Below are 6,966 nucleotides of genomic sequence, written 5' to 3' on the forward strand. Positions count from 1 at the left end.
GCTGGGATTACAGGCTTGAGCCACCGCGCCCGGCCTAATTTTGTATTTTAATAAGGACGGGGTTTCACCATGTTGTCCAGGCTGGTCTCGAACTCCTGGCCTCTCAGGTGATCTGCCTGTCTTGGCCTCCCAAAGTGCTGGGATTACAGTCATGAGCCACTTCACCTGGCCCATACTGTATCTTAAAACATTGCAAAGTAGGTACATAGTGCACTGGTAACCACTTCATCCCACTGCAGCTTGAGCTGCAATTTCTACTTATTTGCTAACTATGTCTGTTTGAAAACCCAAAGAATCAATTTTGACCGCTAAATTTTGTATTTCTTCATTAATTACATAGCCAGTGAGTGTTCTTTTTCTTGGGGGGGAAAAAAGCATCAATTATTGGCTTATATGATATTTTTTAAAAAATGGTAGAATCTGCCATTTAAACCATTTGATGCTGTTGTTTTTATTTGTGAAAGACTGTTATAAATATATCTCTTTCTTCTAGGGATAGATTTCTGTTTAGGCTTCCTATCATTGCTGGGATCAATATTGATAAGGTAGATTTTCCTATTTCTTCATCATCACTTCTAAATTAATTTGCATTTAATTGTACAAGTGAGTTCAGTGACATCTAATGTGAATTATTGACATCAAGTACTTTTTCTTCTCTTTTTTTTTTTTTTTTTGAGACAGAGCCTCATTCTGTCTCCCAGGCTGCAGTGTAGTGCTGTGATCTAGGCTCACTGCAACCTCCACCTCCTGAGTTCAAGCGATTCTCCTGCCTCAGCCTTCTAAGCACCCAGAATTATAGATGCACGCTACCACACCGGCTAATTTTTGTATTTTCAATAGAGATGGTGTTTCACCATGTTGGCCAGGCTGACCTCGATTCCTGACTTCACATGATCCACCACCTTGGCTTCCCAAAGTGCTGAGATTACAGGCGTCAGCCACCATGCCTGGTCCAAGGCTACAGTTTGGTTGGGTTTTTGTAGAAGCGGCATTGGGACATAGGTTTACATCTATTCTAACATTTAAGAGATAGATCACTTTTCCTGTTTTTTTAGTTTATCTTATACTTGCTTTGTTTTATTCTATGATTTTGTGAATGTATTGTTGGCATACATTAGCATTGCCTTAAAGGATTCCGTTGTGTGGATATCGCTGAGTCATTTTACTATTGATGGGCGTGTGGATGGTCTATAGTTTGGGGTATTATGACTAGTGCTGGTATATAAATTATTGAATTAACCTTTTGGTGGTGTATATATATAGATATCGATATAGATAGAAATTTATTTGGGGTATATTTGTAAGAGTGTAATTGTTGAGACCTAGGTTTGTATCTCTTCAGCTTATGTAGGTACTACCAAAGAGTTTTCCAAAATATTTGTGCCATTTTTAACACCCATTGGTATGAAGTGCCTGATTTACCCACATCTTTTCCAAAACTTGATATTTCCTACCATTTTTATTATAGATTTCTGGTTGGTGTACAATGATATTAGGTAGTAGTGTTACTTGAATTCTCACAATTAATAAGGACATTGAACATTTTCTCTAAATTATTAATTGAATAATGTTTTTGAAGCTTCTATTGGAATGTTTTGACTATAATTTACTCTATTGTGTGAATCTGTGCTTTTTTATGGTACATACATCTCTCTTCCAAACCCCTCGTGTGTGTGTGTGTGTGTGTGTGTGTGTGTGTGTGTGGTGTGTCTTTTAGGAGTGCCAGCTCTTAATTTTACTATGGCCTAATTTGTCATCTTTCCTATATTATTAATGTGTTTTGTGTGACTTGAGAAACTTTTTTTTATTCTAAAACCACAAAATACTATTATTGTTTTCTAAAATTGTATTACTTACCATGAAAATTTAGATCAGCAATTCATTCAGAAGTAATTTGTTCTATAGTGTTGGTAGCGGTTGAGGTTATGTCTTTTTTCCATTATAACTACCTCATCAGTTTATTCATAAAATGTTAGATGATGCTTTTTTTCTGTTTGCTGTCACTTGTCATTGCTTCTCCCATGGTTAACACCACCTCATCCTTAGTGCTGACTTCGATGAAGTACCCTGGTAATTCTTTCCATTTCTAAGTGCACCTGGCTATCCTCACAGGAGCACACAGTGAAAGTTACTGTTAATGACAAGAATCTTCAATAAGGCTGTTTTCTCATAAGAATGATTGTTACCATCCTTAAAGGAACATGTGCTGAATGAAAGAAAAGATTCTAGTGATGTGGCAATAAGGATAATCTTCTTATCACAGATGAGGGTTGAAATCCTAGGCAACTTCTCTCGTTTGCCATTATCTATTTCTTTCTTACACAAGATCCAGGTTGAGGTCCACAGATGTGAGTCTCAAGCACTTGATTATTGGAAACCCCATGTTTCTTCTCTCAAAAGGAGTTCCCCAATGTCAGCTTTTGGATTGACACATTTCTTCAATGGTTTTGGATGTGAACATACTTTCTATGTAGAAAGAGTGGACAGGACTATGTCCATTGGCACCACCTGCCTCTTGAGTGTCTTCCAGACCATAAAGATCAGCCCCATGAACTCCAGGTGGAAGGATCTTAAAGTAAAAGCTGCAGAGTACATTGGATACTCCATTCCCATCTGCTAGATCCTGTACATTGTAGTAAATTTTTCCCGTGTATCTGGTTGTCACATACAATGACAAAAACATCACAAAGAAGAGATTTTGGTTACTGTTCTACTCTAGGTTTTAACAAAATTATAGACCCATTGTATGCAGCATTATTTGTATTCCCTGAAGTTTTATTTTCTGTGCTCATAATCTTGTCCAGTGGCTCCAGGATTTTCATTTTGTACAGGCACAAGCAGTAAGTCCAACACATTCACAGGAATAATGTTTCCTACAGATCCTCCGAGTCCAGAGTGACCCACAGTATCCTGTCCTGGTGAGCACCTTTGTGTCTTTTCATATCCTTTCCTCCTACATTCATGTTTGTATTGCTCGATTTCATAATCCCGGGTGGTGGCTGGTGAACACTGTTGCCCTCATTTCTGTGTGTTTTCCAAGTGTCATCCCCTTTGTTGTCATGAGCTGTGACTCCACTGTATCCAGGCTCTGCTTTGTCTGGATCAGAAATACAAATTCTCCTCATCTTATCATAAATAAGTAAACTGCATGATTTTGCACAACATTCAGTTGTTTACACATTCATCATCCTTGGAACATCAATACAGAAACTTACGGAGAAGCCACATTTCTTTCTATTGTAGTCTCAGGATTTTCTTCAGCTGGTTAATGTGGCATCTATGTGGGGATAGCAACGGTGAATAAATCAGGTTATCTTCATCCTGATGCATAGTATCCAATTGATAGAAATCTTAATTAAATATTGCTTCATTAGGGAGGCTGAGGGGGGTAGATCACTTGAGGTCAGGAGTTCAAGACCAGCCTGGCCAACATGGTGAAACCCTGTCTCTACAATACATACAAAAATTAGTCAGGCGTGATGGCATGCGCCTGTAATCCCAGCTACTAGGGAGGCTGAGGCAGGAGAATCTCTTTAACCCAGGAGGCGGAGGTTGCAGTGAGCTGAGATCATGCCACTGCATGCTGGGTGACAGAAACTTCCATAGTTCCTGAAAGTGACCAGAGGTGTGATTCAAAATAAGATTGATAGATAGATAGGCTGGGCATGGTGGCTCACACCTGTACTCCCAGCATTTTGGGAGGCAGAGGCGAGTGCATCACCTGAGGTCAGGAGTTCACGACCAGCCTAGCCAACATGGTGAAACCCAGTCTCTACAAAAAATATAAGAATTAGTTGGGCATGATGGTAGGTGCCTATAATCCCAGCTACTTGGGAGGCTGAGGCGGAAGAATCACTTGAACACGGGAGGCGGAGGTTGCAATGAGCTGAGATCGCGCCGTTGCACTCCAGCCTGGGCGACAGACTGAGACTCTGTCTCAAAAAAAAAAAAGGCCGGGCGCGGTGGCTCAAGCCTGTAATCCCAGCACTTTGGGAGGCCGAGACGGGCGGATCACAAGGTCAGGAGATCGAGACCATCCTGGCTAATACGGTGAAACCCCGTCTCTACTCAAGAATACAAAAAACGAGCCACCAGGCGACGACGAGGCGGGCGGCCTGTAGTGCCCAGCTACTTGGGATGCTGAAGGCAGGAGAATGGCGTGAAGCCTGGGAGGCGACTGTGGCAGTGAGGCTGAGATCCGGCCCACTGCAGCTCCAGCCTGGGGCCCGACCGAGGCCAGAGCTCCGTCTAAAAAAAAAAAAAAAACAAAAAAAAAAAAACCAAAAAGGTAGAGACGGAGTCTTGGCTTAGACACCCAGGCTGGAGTGCAGTGGTGCGATCTCGGCTTACTGCAAGCTCCCCTCCCGGATTCATGCCATTCTCCTGCCTCAGCCTCCTGAGTAGCTGGGCCTAAAGGCCCCAGCCCCCCCCCCCGGGTAATTTTTTTTTTTTTTTTTTGTATTTTTAGTAGAGACGGGGTTTCACCATGTTAGCTAGAATGGTGTCGATCTCCTGACCTCGTGATTACAAGCGTGAGCCACCGCACCCAGCAATCCCTAACTATTCTTTTTAGAAGGTGTATTAACTACTCTCTAAATCGCAATAAATGTAAGTGTTTAGGGTATATTCTTGGAAGAATTAATTGATCTATATTAAAATGGAGAAGAATGTAAGTTGTTGGGGCAGGTAGGGCCACGAGAGAGATCAGCACAAGACCAGCAGGTGGGGCACTGCATAGCTAGAGGAGGAAGATATGAAAAGACTCACAGGTGAGGCATCCTAGAGGGGATGTGGAGAAAAAGTAATTATGAGAGGTTCTGAAGATTTTTGCTCTTGAGTACCCTGTTATCTCTGTCCCTGTCACTCTCACAGTATCTTCAAAAAAGGCCACATGTGTCACTGAGGTTTTTCTGTAAAAGTAAATTCTTTTGGAAATATCTGAGGGGATTTGAGCTTTATATCTGTACTTATGTTAGAAAAAATCTAATTTTATAGAGAAGGCCAAGATGAATACAGAGGAGATACTGGTAGGTTAAACCCCTAGGAATTAGAACAAATTTCTGGGAAATCTTCAGCATTTCGAGGCTGCGAAAGTTATGTGGTAAAGGCAAGATCTTGGAGGGGAGAACCAGGCCCAGCTAAAGCTGAGTTATATGTGAAATAAACAGAGTTTTCACAAAGAATATCTTTTATAAGATGAGAGAAAGGAGATGAAGTAGAAGAGAGACTGAGTTGGTCCTTCAGGATCGGAATCTGATAGATTGGACACTAGAGGAAGTTTAATGTAACTTTTTTGTGCTATCTAGATCTAGTTTTTAGACCCTGGCTAGGGGCCAGTTAGTTCCTTTTCTAGAGTGGCCAATTAAGTTCACAACACCGGCCACAAGTGAGCTTTACCTTGTAGTATTTACCTTGCCCTAATCGTATCCCCATATCCTCTGCTCCAAGGCAGCCTTGAAAAGCAACCACCTTTTAACAACAGTAACAGTGAATATCTGCACCCTAGCAGAATATCTGCACTTGAGGAAGTAGAAATGGCTCTGAAAATGGCAGAAATGGCTCTGAAACACCCAAAAGCCTCCATCCCCACAGAATTTTCACTACGAAATGTGTTGCAGCCTGCTGAATAGGTCTATTCTCATAGTATTTCTCTACTTGACTTGACTCAGCTTTATCTATGTGAACACTCCTACCCATAGGGCACTTGTCAAAAACAATCAGTGGCAATTGTTTAACACTAGAGTGTTTAGAGGAGTGACAGTGTGTGTCTGTGTGACAGATGGAAGTAATAAGAGGGTACAGGGGAAAGGGGCCATAGGCATAAGATGATGGAAGAGAGCCTGGAGTGTGGGGTATAGAGAGTGTAGTGGAAGAGAGAAGGCAGACAGTTAAAAGGAAAAAGAATGTTAAGTGTTGTTCAGCCTCAAGACTGACATGATGAAAATACCTTTATTGTGGTTTTTGTAAATTAGAACACATGCTTTATTATTAAAAAGAAAACACACAATTGAAAATGTTGACATTTTCATCCTTGCTTCTTTCTTATAAAAAACCGTCACAAGGCATAACTTCTGGTAATAATTCTGTAGATATATGGACAATTTTTAAAAATAGTATTTTTTCATTGCAAAATATTCATTAGTGTCATATCATAGGCAGATCTCCAACTCCAGAATAATTCCCATGGTTATATTATGTTACATGGCAAAAAGGACTCTGCACTGTAATTACTAATCAGCTGCCTTTAGCATTGGGAGATTATTCTGGATTGCCCAAGCACTTAATAATAGGAGAAACCGGAGAGATGCAATAGTCAGAGGTTTCAAATATGAAAGGGATTTGACAATACTACTGTTGGCTTTAAAGATTCCTATCTTTAAAAGGGTGGGGGCAAGGAAACTGTGTGAAGGAAATTAATCTGCCAACAACCTAAATAATTCTAGAAAACGATTCATTTCCAGAGTCAAGAACAGAGCCAGGTGGTTTTCTTCTTCTAGAGACAATTCCACGGGCCAGTTCCACCGCAAGCTTCCCAGAGAGCATTCCTTCTGCCGTAAGGACACCGAGCTTCCCCAAAATGGCCGCCCCACAGTGCTCCCGCCCAACGGCGCGGTTACCTGCAACGCACCGCTCGCTTATTTTTTGTTCTAATCTCGCTTGATTCAGTTTTTATACGGCCTCTAAAACGCTTCGCATTTAGAATAGTGATTGAGGTGCCCAGAGGTGACTTTAATTTTCCATTGAGCTGAGACGTCACAGCCATCATAACCGTTAAGAACTGATGCCGCGCCTTTGTGGTAATAACGGGTTCCGGCCTTTGAGAATTTTGCGCCGTTCACTATCCCCTACAAGGAGATCAACTTACTCTGTTCCCTGTCTGTTCAGAGGACTTTACCCACACGCCGTATCTGTCTGTGTGAACTCAAGCCTCTGATAATCTCTCCATTTTCTGCCAGGGCTGAGGTG

At 41.5% G+C, this 6,966-nt stretch overlaps 1 long non-coding RNA gene across 7 annotated transcripts in view; it reads right to left on the reverse strand.

The window, feature by feature from the left end:
• The window catches only part of LOC108524027 (uncharacterized), a 36,523-nt gene that overhangs the window by 7,092 nt on the left and 22,465 nt on the right, over nt 1-6,966 (reverse strand). For 4 of the 7 annotated variants that reach the window (XR_001883956.1, XR_001883955.1, XR_001883960.1 and 1 more), the window contains one exon: nt 1,858-3,277. This is a non-coding gene — a long non-coding RNA (uncharacterized LOC108524027). Of the gene's footprint in view, nt 1-1,857; nt 3,278-6,617; nt 6,708-6,865; nt 6,954-6,966 lie in introns of those variants that run through there. The other 3 variants (XR_001883957.1, XR_001883954.1, XR_001883953.1) reach the window with 3 other exon arrangements.

The sequence above is a fragment of the Rhinopithecus bieti genome, unplaced genomic scaffold (assembly GCF_001698545.2).
Source record: "Rhinopithecus bieti isolate Rb0 unplaced genomic scaffold, ASM169854v2 scaffold_2723, whole genome shotgun sequence".
Taxonomy (NCBI): Eukaryota; Metazoa; Chordata; class Mammalia; order Primates; family Cercopithecidae; genus Rhinopithecus; species Rhinopithecus bieti.